Source organism: Alnus glutinosa, chromosome 14, assembly GCF_958979055.1.
Source record: "Alnus glutinosa chromosome 14, dhAlnGlut1.1, whole genome shotgun sequence".
In the NCBI taxonomy this organism is placed as follows: domain Eukaryota; kingdom Viridiplantae; phylum Streptophyta; class Magnoliopsida; order Fagales; family Betulaceae; genus Alnus; species Alnus glutinosa.
Window position 1 is genome coordinate 8,772,225 of NC_084899.1, and position 15,054 is coordinate 8,787,278.

Below are 15,054 nucleotides of genomic sequence, written 5' to 3' on the forward strand. Positions count from 1 at the left end.
CAAATTATTAATACTAATTTTCGTCCAAAACAGGGGTAGTTGTTTCACGGGTGTTTTCGTACTCTTAACGAAGTCCAAAAATTATAAAATTCGGAGGGTAGCTAAAGGACTTCGAGACAAGCATTTTGGTTTTTGAATAGACCAAAAAGGAGTTCGTTTGACCCTATTTTCATTATTCTAAAGTTTAAGGTCCGTCTAAACTTTTATTAAACTAAAATTATAAACACTTAATAAATAATTATTTATATTCATATTTATTCTTTTGCCTTATTATTAGGTCTTAAATCATATTTTAAGATATTTTATTTAATATCTTAAAATACAGGGTGTTACATCTTCCCCCCTCTAACAGAATTTTGTCCCCGAAATTCGTAGACCATAAAGTTTTCAATGGAGATTTAGATTTCTAAATCTAAAGTCAAAATGACTCAGATTTTATGATGTAGCATGCTCATCTATGAGAATCTAATTTATTCCTATCATTCCCATTTCTATTTCTCTATTTCAACGTAAAGATCTGCTCTTATTGTAGACCTCGTATATTTTGTTCGTCTGTGTCAGTAGTACCTGATCAGATCATTGTATTCGAAATACCTTAAGTAATATCTTGAAATTTCACCTTATCTTTTACTGTTAAAGTTCAATATGCTTCTTTTCAGAAATAAACTTATTATAGACGAAAACTTCGACCATGATAAGCGGTTGTTTTATCCTTTCAAAAAGGATGTAAGAAAATAATATTTTATATAGTACCATGATCTATTCTATGGGTCGAAATTTTTTAACTAATCACACAATATATATGTTCTTATAAAATTAAGAAGCATTATATATCTTCGTAATTATAGATCTCTGTGACGTATATCCACATAACTTTTCTATCGATCTCGAGCTGCTGACATTCTACTTCTAGCCTCGAAGTTGTAACTAGTCTTTACTCTAGGCTAACTCGTTTTATTCATTCACAATCTCCATCATCATCTACACGCTTAATAACATCTACTCATAGGACACTTTACCAACTAGGGCCTTACATGCATCACTTGTGTTTCTCTATGTTTATCTCCAATTCAAATCAATTCACCAAGTCTTCATTCATTAGTTTAAAACTCATTAACTAGACTAATGACTTAGGGCGGATCATACTTATTCCTTTGTATACTTTAGCTTATCCTTAGTGCCTCAAACTTTGAGTTAATGTGGAAACCTATCTCCAAAAACTTCGAGCATGAAATTTACTCCTTATGTAACCTCAATAGCATTTGATCATATTAATTGTACAACTATGAAAAATAATCTTCTCTTCTTTATGTGAATCAACCATTCTATATAAGTTCCACTTATCATTTATTTTTATCAACTCCTAGTATTACGAATAAGTACTATAAAAGTCCTCAAATGTGGTCTTCAACATCAAAACTCTTGTGTGGCTTCCTTAATATCTCGGATGTAAACCTTTAAACCTATCCTCAATATGGTATTGTAACTTATACCTCGATTAAACATAAGTATCATAATCCTCAAGGATACATCATTTAGACCTACATTTTAATTCAACTTAACCCTGCTTTACTCGTACCATATTTACAATATTTAGATTATCTCTATAAATACTTGTCATTTATATCACTCACTTTTATTCCGATCGTCAATATTCTCATAACCTAAACTTTTCTACACATTATATGAAATCGGGAGCATACTATAACTCTATTACTCCCCAAAGATATCACAACTACTATTTACTATCATATTTCATGCTCAAGGAATTCTTCTCTAATACATGTGCTTATATCAAACTTATTCTTTAGCACATAAAATTATTGAAAATTCATACTTTAACATTCTCCTTGCTTAGACAGTCATTTGTGTTAAACACTTCATAAAACATCTTTAGATTCCAATACTTACAAACCCGAGTAGTATCCATCACACTACAAAAAAAAATTTCATTAATGGCATTTTAAATACTGGTGTTTATAAAAAACGCCAGCTTTGCAAAAGGTTGCTGGCATATTTAAAATATGCCAGTAAATTTTATTAAAAATCCTGGCATAAATTCTTATGCCATTAATGAAATAAGAATTGCCAAAATATAGTGGTAGTCTCTTTCCTGGCATATGAGTATGTGCCAGGAAATCATTTTTCCCCAAGGGGGGAAAATCGCGCGGGACGCTGAAAAACAATTGCTTCCTTATCAAGTTTTTTTTTTTGGGGGGGGATAAACACGCGCGAACGTGCAAGACCTCTCTCTCTCTCTCTCTCTCTCTCTCTCTCTCTCTCTCTCTCTCTCTCTCTCTCTCGATCAAGTATATATGAGTTTTCTTCTATAAATGTATATATCTGTCTCTCACAAAAAAATTTCTCTACTGCTCTCTCACAAATCTCCTCTTGAAATCCGCTCCACCATCGTTGATCGACGCCGCCAGCCCACCAGCTCGCCTCCCTCTAATCATTAGGTGTGTTTCTTTAGCTTCAATTTTCTGTGCATGGATTCTTATTTTTTTCTTTTAGTGAATACAGTAGATTTCAACTTATGAAAACACCTATATTTTCGTTTAGTGAATACGGTTGAATTTGTTTAGTGAATGTAGTGGATTTTAGTTCAATTAGGTGTAATAATTGTTGGAGGCTAGCTCATTTGTGAAAACCCCTATATTTTCGTTTGGATTGGGTTCGTTTGTTTTGGTTAATTTTTCGTTATACATAGAAGATGCACATGTTTTATAAACATTAGAACAAAAGGGGTTATAGTCCCTGTTGCTTGGCATTTGGACATGATTTCGTTATATAGTTTGTTTTGGGTTTACATAGATTGGGTGTTTGCTCTGTATATATACGGGTGTTTGCTTTGATTTTGGTTTTTTTTTTTTTTTTTTTTTTTTTTTTTTTTTTTTTCTGTTAGTTTCAGCTTTTAGGTTAGATGAAGGTAGAAGAAGATGATACAGTGTCTCCTATTGTTCTCCAAAACGAGTCGTTTAAATAAATAAACAAAAGTCCAAAAGCTGCCTTTGAAGCCTGCTCAGTACGTTGCTCCCTTTTTCTTTTTTTTTCTTTTTTTTTTTTTGCTTTAACGCATCACTATTTGTTACCAACTTCAGATATTTATCTTCATCTATTATAATCTGCCGACAAAGTCAAAAAGGCAAAAGGCACTCAATGTTTCATTTTTTTTTTTTTGGAAATCAACTCAATGTTTTAGTTGCAATTGATTTATTGAACAAAACTCAAAAGTTTGAAGCAAGTTCAAGCCATCAAATTGTCATTCTTCTTACACTAGTTATTTTAGTCTGTCAATTTTTTTTCTTCAAGCCGTTCAGAATTCAGATAAATTTTTATCTTCTTTTTTTTTTTTTTTGAAAGCCCCATTGGTGCACAGTAAAAAAAGTATCAGAACAGAGCAAAAAAACAAAAACTTTAGTGATGGACAAGAGTTGAAAATTCATACTTGGTGGATTTTCAGCAAGAGTTGAAGTAAAATTATAAATCACATACTGTTTGGACAGCCCATTTATTAGATCACCTAAAAATTCGTCATTTTCAACTTCCCTTTTCATGTCATCAAATTATTGAATCCGTGATTTATTTGGCTTATTCTTAGATGTTAAGTTTATTTCTTGTCATCTTTTTGTATTATTTTTTTTTTTTTTATTTAAATTTATGCAATGCACTTTTTACAAAAACAAACAAACAAAAACTAATACAGCAAGAGTTCAAGCAAAATTCGGGGTTCTTTCAGGAAGAGAAAGTGGACACAAATGGATATGAGACACTGTAATAAGTGCTAGAACAAATTAGCCAGTATAAAAACACATAATGGAACAAATATTGGACAAAGTAATCTATTTTAGTTATGGGTTGTACTTGGTGGGTCCATTTGGTTATTCCATTATGTTCTTTTATGGTTTTATTAGGCTCCTATTTTTATTTGTGTGTTTTTAACAGATATTTAGTTTGGTTTAATAGTATAAAAACACATAAATGAACAAATATTCAACAGAGTAATCTTTTATAGTTATGGGATGTACTTGGGTCCATTTGGTGCTATTGTGATATATAATATAATATGTATCTAAAACTCAGTAAATCTACAATATTAGTTTAGTTATTCAGCTTAGTCAAATACTAGGCCTCTCATCTCTTAGGAAATATGCAATGTTAGATCAAACTAACACAAAAAGTGGGTGCAGCATGCTTTTAAGGAAATCTGTACATTAATTTCACTAAATCTGAAATATTAGATTAGTTAATCAGCTTAGTCAAATATTAGTCCTCTCATCTCTTAGGAAATCTGCAATGTTAGATCAAAACTAACACAAAAACTGGGTGCAGCATGCTTCTAAGGAAATCTATGAATTAATTTCAGTAATTACTCAGCTTAGTTTATGAACATGCACTTTCAGTGTATATATAAGTTAATTAACCTGCATTTTTTTAAGAGAATTTTGGTTTTTTATTTTTTTCCTAGTGAATAACTTATCTATTAGTTTCCATATAACGAGATGACACTAGTTTCATAGACATTGTAGCTATCATTTCATTTAATTTCTACTTTCTCTTTTTATATTTTCTGGCCTTAAAATTATATGGCTTTTGTTAATCACCTTGAAGATTATGGCTTCACTTTTTTCCTTAGGCATTAATATTGTTCTTATGTTTTTCTTAAAAGTCATAATATATAGTTAAGAGAAATATCTCTAGTCATAATATTAGACATCCATTTGTTCTAATTATACATCTTTGTTCTAATAATGATTGAAAATTCATAGTTATTTTAATTTATAGTGCAGTTTAGTGATGGACAAGATTTGGATCACAATGCCTAGGTTTGATCCCAAGTATAGGAATGGTGTGTTACGCTTTATTGAGTTTGCACTAGAAAACACAAATACACCTGGGAGATTAGTTTGCCCGTGTAATAAGTGTTATTTTCAGAAGACACTACCTTCTAGTGATGTATACAACCATCTGGTATTGGGAAAAGGAGGGTTTATGCAGAGTTACACAACATGGTTCATGCATGGAGAACAACTGTTAACCGTTGCTGATCAAGTTAGTAACGCTCCAGTCAATATGGACCCAATTCATGAAGGCGACAGTGGGATGCAATCCCTCTTGCATGATACTTTCCCCATGCAAGATATTCGGGTAGATGAAGGTGGGTCTCAGATGGGTGTGGAAGACGATAATGTAGCAGAAGAACATGATGAAGAATGCACTGAGGAAGCTAAAAAGTTATTCGAGTTGTTGAAAGAAGCAAACGAGCCGCTGTGGTCAGGATGCACCGATCACAGTATATTTAGTGCTACTATTGGGCTATTCAATTTGAAGTGTGAAAATGGATGGAGTGACACATCGTTCTCAAAATTGCTGGGGTTTCTTAAAGGAATTGTTCCAAAAGATGCAAAGCTGCCTAAAGACACATATCAGGCCAAAAAATACATGAGGGACTTGGGGTTGGGATACGAGAAGATCCCTGCATGTCGCAATGGTTGTATGCTGTTTTGGAAGGACAACGAGAATTTAGAAAGATGTACAAAATGCAAAGTGTCAAAGTGGAAGCAGACTATGAGGTTAGATGATGATTCGTCACAAAAATCAAAAAGAAAACCGGCGAATGTATTGAGGTGGTTTCCTTTGATTCCAAGGTTACAAAGGTTGTTTATGTCAACGAAGACTGCTTCACACATGAAATGGCACTATGATCAGCGCACCAAGGATGGGGTACTACGGCATCCAGCCGATGGTGAATCTTGGAAGACATTTGATGAGAGGTACCCAGAATTTGCGCTTGACCCACGCAATGTCAGGCTTGGCTTAGCGTCAGATGGATTTAATCATTTCGGTAATATGAGCAATTCTTATAGTACTTGGCCGGTAATGTTGGTACCGTACAACTTACCCCCGTGGATGAGCATGAAACAAGCTTCTATTATGTTATCCTTGATTATCCCAGGCCCAAGTGCACCTGGAATGAAAATAGATGTATACCTAGAGCCACTAATATCAGAACTGAAGGAATTATGGGATGTCGGAGTACAAACTTATGATGCAGCCACAAAGGGTTACTTTACTATGCGTGCGGCCTTGATGTGGACAATAAATGATTTTCCTGCATATGGTGACTTGTCTGGGTGGAGTACGAAAGGGCGCGCTGCATGTCCATGTTGTATGCATAATACCCGAGCGAAACGCTTAAGAAATGGACGTAAATTTGCCTATATGGGGCACAGGCGATGGTTGCCAATGAATCATAGGTTCCGAAAGGATAAGAAATTGTTTGATGGTACCCAAGAATTGGATCCTCCACCTATTGTGTTAAATGGAGAAGAGATCATGTCACAGTTAGGAGAAGTTGGATTTGTTGAAGATCAACCTTGTGTAGGGCAAAAGAGAGGGAGCCGTCGAGCTTCTACAGTGGGGCCAGTAAAGTGGAAGAAGAGGAGTATATTTTTTACATTGCCTTATTGGAAAGATAATTTGTTGCGTCACAATCTTGATGTTATGCACATAGAGAAAAATGTTCTTGACAATATTATAGGCACATTGTTGGGCATGAAAGGTAAGACAAAGGATAACTACGAGGCACGTCTTGACTTAGAAGAGATGGGTTTGAGAGGTGAACTACACCCTGTCCGAACTAGCCCTAACAAAACAATTTTACCGGCCGCATGCTTCACAATGTCTAATAAGGAGAAATATGACTTCTTGGCGATATTGGCAAATGTGAAAGTGCCAGATGGGTATGCTTCAAATGTAACACGTTGTGTGAAACTTAAGGAACGTTGTATTAAGGGTTTAAAAAGTCATGATAGTCACATCATCATGCAACAACTCATGCCAATTGCACTGCGTGGAACATTGCCAAGGAAGGTTATAAAACCTTTAATAGAGTTGTCTTCTTTATTCAGAGAGATTTGTTCCAAAACATTGCGATTAGAGGATTTGGATCGCCTTGAAGGTCGAATCCCATTCATTTTGTGTGATATGGAAAGAATCTTTCCGCCAGGATTTTTCACAGTGATGGTGCATGTTGTCATACATTTGGTTCGTGAATGTAAGTTAGGTGGACCTGTTCACTATCGTTGGATGTATCCTATTGAGAGGTACGACCTGTTCATTCAATATAAGTTCTTTTATACTCCATAGTACTCGATTACACACTTTTATGTAATATGTATAGGTGTCTACATCGATTCAAGATAAATGTTCGTAACAAAGCTGCACCAGAAGGGTCTATTGCAGAAGGGTATATAACAGATGAACAACTAACATATTGTTCACGGTATTTGGAAAACGTGACAACGGTTCACAACCGGCCACCTAGACAGTTGGACGACTCTAGAGGGGCAGTTCGTACTGTCGAACTTGACGACACTACATTGAATCAGGCACATAGATATATCCTCTTAAACATCGATATGTTCGCTCCATATCGCACGTGAGTTGCAATTTTAATATCACGAGTAAAATACTGTTTAGATTATATGAACGAAATGCTGACGTTAATAGGTGAAATATGCAGGCTTCACCTTGATGCATTAAGTCGTTCAAGCGATATGGAAAGCGTAACGATAGAGGATTTGAATAAGAAGCATATTGAAGAATTTCCAGATTGGTTTAGGGACTATGTAAGTGTTATGTTGCACGGTGATACACATGGTAAATTTATTGCCTACCTTTTGTGAAATTATATTCACTCTAATGATGTGACACCCATATCTCAGGTTCAACAAATGGACGAGCTCCACTTAAATGAATTAGGGGAAAAGTTAAAGTGGCATGCCATAGGGCCTCTAAGAACAGCATCAGAATTTAAGCGATATGTCAGCAATGGCAATTTGTTTCGTACTATTGAGAAAGATCAAGGAAAGACAACCCAAAATAGTGGAGTTAGTGTACTCGGTATAGATGGCCCGACATACTACGGCGTGCTAACTCGCATATTTGAGGTGCAATATTACGATGGATCACGATACGTGTTATTCAAGTCTAACTGGGCGGATGTAACACGGGGCAGGGGATGGATGAAGGATGAATATGGTTTAATCCTTGTGAATTTCACTCACCTAATACACGTTGGTGACAATGTCGCTGATGATCCGTTCATATTGTCTTATCAAGCATCACAAGTATATTATGTTACGGACGATAGGAACCCAAATTGGGTTGCCGTAGTTCATACAAAAGCAAGAGATGTGTACGACGTCGGTCAGGGGGAATCAAATGAAGATACTGATGACACTTATCGTGAGTGCGAGCCTTTCGACCTTCAAATCCAAGATACGCATGCAGAAGAATTTGATAATTATGAGTTGGTTCGAAATGATATAGAAGGAACAATAGTAGATAATTCTACGATGGTTCAAATAGGAAATACTTTCAGTTAAAATACTTAGGTAAATATAGTGTTAACATATTTCAATATGTGATAAATTTTGTTCATACTTTGACAATGTTTTTTAATGTGTTAATCCTATTATTTTGTTGGTTTCACTGCTAACAGGTGTTTTCATGTCTACAGGTATAAATGGCGCCTCGTAAATATAGACGTTTGATCAATTCAACAGTTTCTGTACCGCTGCACCAACCAATAGGCACCGATGACGAGACCCAATCACCGGATCGGGAGACACAAGATTCACCCGCACCCATCACTGGACTTCATGCACAGTCATCCCCCACAACACATGACCTTCAAGAGTGGCCATCTCAAAGCACACTGAAGGCCCAACAAACGACTTACAAAAGGGGGGTGGTCATGACTATTGGTATGCAATTTGTTTATGATTTAATAGTTTGGTTTACTTATATTTTAACAATTTGTTTTTAACATAAGTTCTGTTTAAATTACAGATGAGAATGGAATTCGTGATACATGTAGTGTAGGTGGAGCCAAAAATGTTTGGCAATTACGTGGTGAACTGCGGATTGTCATTCTAATGAATAATGACGGTCAGGTAGTTGGAGTGGGTAGCGAGAAGTTCCCCGGCTTTTGTTCTTCCATTGTGAGAACAGCTAGCTTATGCCCTCTAATCCCCAATGACTGGAGGTCTGTGCCAATTGACAAAAAAGAAGCAATGTGGGAAATTATTCACGTGAGAAAATGAATTTATATATAGATTTGCTTCATTTAGTTGTCTTTGTTAATTATATCTACTATCACTATTTGTTGGAAAGATAGTACTTACACCGTTGTGGTTATAACTTCGATGTAGAGGAAGTTTAAGTTTGAGACAAATCTTCCACTAGAGGTTGTAAAACAACATGCATACTCGAAATTGTCAAAAAGGAGGAGGGAGTACAAATACGAACTTAAGAAGTCATTGAACATCCAGCTAGGTGAGTCTGCAGAGCATGTTATTGCCACGACTGATCCGCAATACATTAGCAACCTTGTTGATTTTGAAGCTGAAGTTCGACATTGGTGTGATCCCAAAGTGCAGGTAACAATGTATCTTTATTAACATCCCAACATTTGTAACGCTTATGTATCTCACTATTTTATTGAAATTATGTAGAGGAAAGCCCCTCAAAATAAGGAACGTCGGGACAAGCAAAACATTCTACACACATCTGGGTCAAAGAGCTTAGCTAAGCTATATTTTGAACAGGTATGCATTGAAAGAGATATTGTGTGGGTGCTTGCATTAGATGGCCTTTAACAAAATTTATTTTGAATGTATGTTTTTAAATTCGTAATATGTAGGAGTCAGGATCAGGGAAAGGCCCTAACAAAAGCTCGTTATTTATTAAAACTCACACACACAAGGATGGCACTCCTGTGACAGCAGAGGCGGGGGATAAAATCGTATGTGTTTGATTTATTTTGTTGGTATAATTGCTCTTTTTCCAATTTTTTGGTTTTTTAATGGTTGTTTGAGTTTTTTTAAATTGGTGTCATAGAAGGAGGTGACAAGACAAACCAGGGATTCGCTAATCCGTTTATCTTTTTATAGGCACTAATGAAGGAGATTATGTCAAAATCGCCTCCATCGACACGAATGCCCACACATGGTTGTATAGATTGGGATCCAAATGACGCATATGGACAAGTATTTGGCAAAGAAAGGCCTCGACGCGTACGCGGATTGGGCATTAGGCGTGCATCTGGCTCTAAGGCCACATCATCTTCTGCACCACAAGTCCCATCTAACTATCCACAATATGTTAACTATGCTCAGTTTATCAAGGAATTTGAGGAATTTAAAGCTGCGTCTCAGAATTCGCTCCCATCGGTATATAGATAACATTGTCTTTAGCATATATAATGAATACTCTTTTTTTTCCTTCATATTATGATCAAAATATTTGCTGTATGTAGATGGTCAGCCAGCCAAACTTTGACTCTGATTATCGACCTATTCTCTCGAATCTCCCCAAATGTGTCACCAATGCAGATTGTGACAATGATGGAGTGGATGGTGAGAAAGAAGATGATGGAGTGGATTTAGAAGAATTCTGTGGGTTTATTGGATGATAATGACTTTATTGCTTATGAATTTTTTTTTTTCAGAATATGTTTAAGTAATTAGTTTATCAGGATTTGTGTATGATGTTGGTTATTTTAGGGGTGATTGCTCTATATTGAATCTCTCTCTCCCTCTCTCTCTCTCTCTCTCTCTCTCACACACACACACACACACAGTTACTGATCTTCGTTTGGACACGGGCTCGGAAGACTTGGACAAGTTACTTATTAACACTTTGTTTGAGGTAGTTTTTTATCACCCTGTTTTGTGCTGTTTTTCATCATCTGCTTGATGACTTAATAATATATTTTTCCCAAGTTGTAACTAGAGAAAGTAGAAGCTCACCTTTCATTCTATTTATGAAAGATGCTGAGAAGTCTGTGGTAGGAAATGGAGACTCATATATTTTACACTAGGAATTACATTCATTACATTGACTCTAGTTTCTTCTTGAAGGTTGAAGATTCAGAGGCTAAGAAGAATCTGTGCACTCAGCAGGATTTTCCCCACATGAATCCTTGATTCAGAGTAGTTAGTGGTACATGTATTGGTTATAAAAAAAACAAAATATTTGCCCTTTTTGTTGCATTTTCAAGATGCTTGGGTTCTACGTTTTGTTAGTTGGAAGCTACTCTATCTGCTTGCTCTTTGTTCAGGATCTTTTCCTGCTTTCCTTTGGAATGAAATTAAACTTGTTTCATTAAAAAAAGAATATAAATTTTTGTTGTTTTAGGATTTGGAGATTTCTTCTGATTGACATGCTCCTATTGTACCCCCATTTATGGCTCATGGAAATGGAATCCACCCTGTGCCTTTTCTTGATCCATCTATACCATGTAAGTCATTTTTCCTCAAGTAGTTGCAAATTTGTTGTTTACTTGCTGTCTAGAAAGTGCTAAGTTTTAATGGGTTAATTTCCTTCTCCATTGTGCTCTGATTTTCTATACATATATCAGTTGTTAAAATTAATGTGAAGCCTTGTGAGTTCCCTTTCTTGTTTTGTAGGCTAGCTTTGGGAAAACAGTAGCATGATAATGTTTAGTTGCAAATTTTGGAGGAAAATAAATCTATATGAGACAAACTAACTAAGCCTTTAGGATACTGTTCAAATTACTTGTTGCACCTTAAGACAATTAAGCAGTAAATCAAAGTATTAGCTTGTATCTGGGCCGTGAATATATATATATATGCTACATATATTCTTAGAGAAATAGTAATTTTTCTTCAAGAGCTAGCAAAGAAATCTGATTTCACTGCCATGCTTGTCTTTTGCTTCTGTTTCTACATTATACCATACTTGATAGAAGAGAGTAGTGCCATACATATCCATTAACCATAATTGTAATAGAGCATAGCATATTCACACTGTCAGTAGATGCAAACAGCAATATAGTCCTGATAAGTATTTGAATTGCAGGAAATATTTGTATCGCTCTAAAGCTTAGACCTATTTTGCTTTCTAAATAACAGTCTGTTATCTCATTTATCAAAGAAATAAAGAAGGAAACAAAACCACTAATGACTCATGCTAGTGCCCCCTTAAACTCTATTCTTGTCTTTCTTGCTCAGGGTTGATTGTGAGCTTGTTATCATTGACTCCCATTTAATGTAGAAAAATGTGCATAAGTTGCAAATATAATATATCTTCAACTTCTCCAATTGCTTTTGATAGATGATGCTACTTCACATGCAATGTTAGGTGGCAGCCCTACAGGAGTTGGTGGAATTTACAATTTGAGAGGATCACCACCGCTGCTGATTGAACTATTGTACAGGTTGTTGAATGAACATTGTGAGATTGTACTGTCGCTGACAGAAATTGTTCATTTACAGCAGAATGATCTTACTGATTTTTTGATTTTTTAGGAAAGTTTTGGAAGACTGCATGACAAGGGATATTGTATGATGTAATATGTTTATCAGGATTTTTGTAATATGTTCATTATTTTGGGGGATATTGTTCAGCAGTGAATGACAAAGATATTAAATGGAGACTTTTTTGAATGACATGCAATGAGTACTTTCTTGTTTATGAATTTGTTTATTATAATATGTTTAAGTAAGTAGTTTATTAGGATTTGTGTATGATGTTTAATTTTTTGTTTATAAGGATTTTGGTGCTTTAGAAACTAATTTTAGAGTTTTTAAAAATTCCGGTTCTACAAGATTAATACAAATTAATATTAATTAAATAAAAATTATAAATTTCTGGCACATGAATTTGAAACTCCTGCACATGAATTTGAAACTCACTGGCGCATGGGCATGCGCCAGGGAGTGCAAGCCCTCCTGGCGCATGCCCATGTGCCAGAGGGTGCAACAATGCGCCAGGAATTATTTCCTGGCGCTTGTTGGTTCATTACTGGCAATAATTCTTGTGCCAAGATATTCTGGCATATATCACATATGCCAGTAACTATACATTTCCAGACACTGCAATTGTGGTAGATGCAACTGCCAGGAATCAAATGTCAGGAACTTGTTTCCTGGCATTTATTGATGCATTCCTGGCATTTAAAAAATGCCAGGAATGGACATTTTTTTTGTAGTGTCATAACTACACCATAAAAGTGAAACTATGTGCCAAGTTATCCTAAGTAGTCCGTCGTTTCTAATTCAATGCTTTCATTTAACCTATGATTGATGCAATTGAGATAGTTTCGGAAGTGGTGTCTAATCTTACGTTTTCTAAATATCTGTGACTAACGCTTTGCTAGAAAATAAGGGTAGAGTACCTGTCACCACTTAATTCTTTTGTTTCTGCCTTGCCTAATGTGAGAGCGTACACTCTAACTTGAGCAAACTACTTCTGTCCATTTCTCTTTTGCTTGGATTTGGCTCCTACCCTTGCGTTGGGGCAATCTTGTACGAAATGTCCAGTCTGACCACACCAAAAACATACATTGGTTCCTACACGGCATTGCCCTTGATGAGGACGGTTACATTTAGGGCAGTGCATGTCGTTGGATGATGCTGGTATGTTCCTCATAAAATTAACTCCTTGGTTGCCTCCATTCTTCCTTCGTTTCCAAGAGGGTTGGTTACCGTTCATTGGGGGTGCTGTTCTTTTTCGTGAATCTGCCATTGATAGAGCATTTTTCTTAATACTATTTTCAGCCAAAGAAGCCTTGTTAACCAATTCCACAAAATTCCTAATTTTGAAACATACAAAACGATCAAGAATTCGCTGGTTGAGACCCTGTTCGAACTTTCTCACTCGATTCTCCTCATCTGCTACCAAATATGGAGCAAAGCAAGCTAACTCATTAAAACGAGCAGCGTACTCAGCGATCGTCATATTCCCTTGGGTGAGGTCCATAAATTCCTGTGCTCTAGCGTCTTTGAGGATTTTAGAAAAGTAATGCTAAAGGAACTCCTTTTGAAAACGTTCCCAAGAGATTGCCCTTTCACTTCCTAATTCTTGGACTAGTAGTACTTTCTTGGCATTCCACCATCGTTTGGCTTCACCGGATAGTCTGTAAGCTGCATATTGTACCTTCTGTTCCTCTGTACATCCTGCCAACTGTAATATCTCTTCAACGTCTACTAGCCAATTTTTAGCTTCTATAGGACCTTGTTTCCTGTCAAACATAGGGATGTTAAGCCTTTCAAATCTTTTGAATGGGCAACCTTGTTCCACCTCGTGAGGTGCCTCGCCTTCGAAACCGGTTATGCCTGCGATGAACTGCCTAGCCATATCTTGGAACATTTGGGCCACGTCAAGGATAGTTTCGATTCTCATGCCTTGCGATGATCCTTCACCTTCGTCTGCCATAACTCTGCAACGCGTCAAGATTTAGAGCTTCTTATTTTTTTAAAAAAATAAATTTGAATCATAAGCGTAGTGGTGCGACCTATCCTAAGTCTAGGTTTCCAACTCGTTCCTTAAGTTTTTAGCAAGTCAACGGTTGACTTTGCTCTGATACCATCTTGTCACGCCCCCATTTTGGGATATAAGGGGAACGCGAACTTGAGTTATAAAACATCCATATAATTTAAAGCATGCACACATTTTTTTTTTTTTTTTTTTTTCAGTAATAGCGCATGGCTATATTTCATTATATAAATGTATATATAGTAGTTCTTTAGTTATTACGTCATATTTCCAGGAATTTCAAAAAATATGCACAATACAAAAGTTAGGCCGGTCTTTATCGATCTATTGCTCTTAGGGATAGGGTCTATGCCATCCATAAAGCAAAGACTCCAGTCTACAGTGTCATTTGAAAAGATTTGGGGGAAAAAATGGTGAGTTTGACAACTCAGTAAGGATACACAACAATAAAAGTATAATTTTCTTTTCAGGAATTCTAAATAGAGTTCAAAGACTTCTACAAATAAAAAAAAAGTTAAATAAAATTTAATTAGATCAAATGCATTTATCATTTATATAGTGTGTAAGTTTTAACCTCCCTTGGCCCAATTCCGCTCTTAACCATGAGCGGCGCACATTTGGCTCGTCCCAAAGAACAACTATGGGCTTATCTTGTCATCACAGGGGAGAGCTGTACCGGGTTGGGAACTTCCCTAAGTGAAGGCCACCCGGCCGATAGCCCACACTTTCGTCCTTCCGTGTGGTTGC

The 15,054-nt window shown here is 36.0% G+C and overlaps 1 long non-coding RNA gene across 1 annotated transcript; it reads left to right on the plus strand.

The window, feature by feature from the left end:
- The first annotated feature begins 2,286 nt into the window (after positions 1-2,286).
- Positions 2,287-12,479, plus strand: LOC133856586 (uncharacterized). Its single transcript, XR_009898224.1, has 5 exons — positions 2,287-2,459; positions 10,929-11,010; positions 11,206-11,308; positions 12,172-12,247; positions 12,339-12,479. It is a non-coding gene; the product is annotated as an uncharacterized LOC133856586 (long non-coding RNA).
- Positions 12,480-15,054: the final 2,575 nt, after the last annotated feature.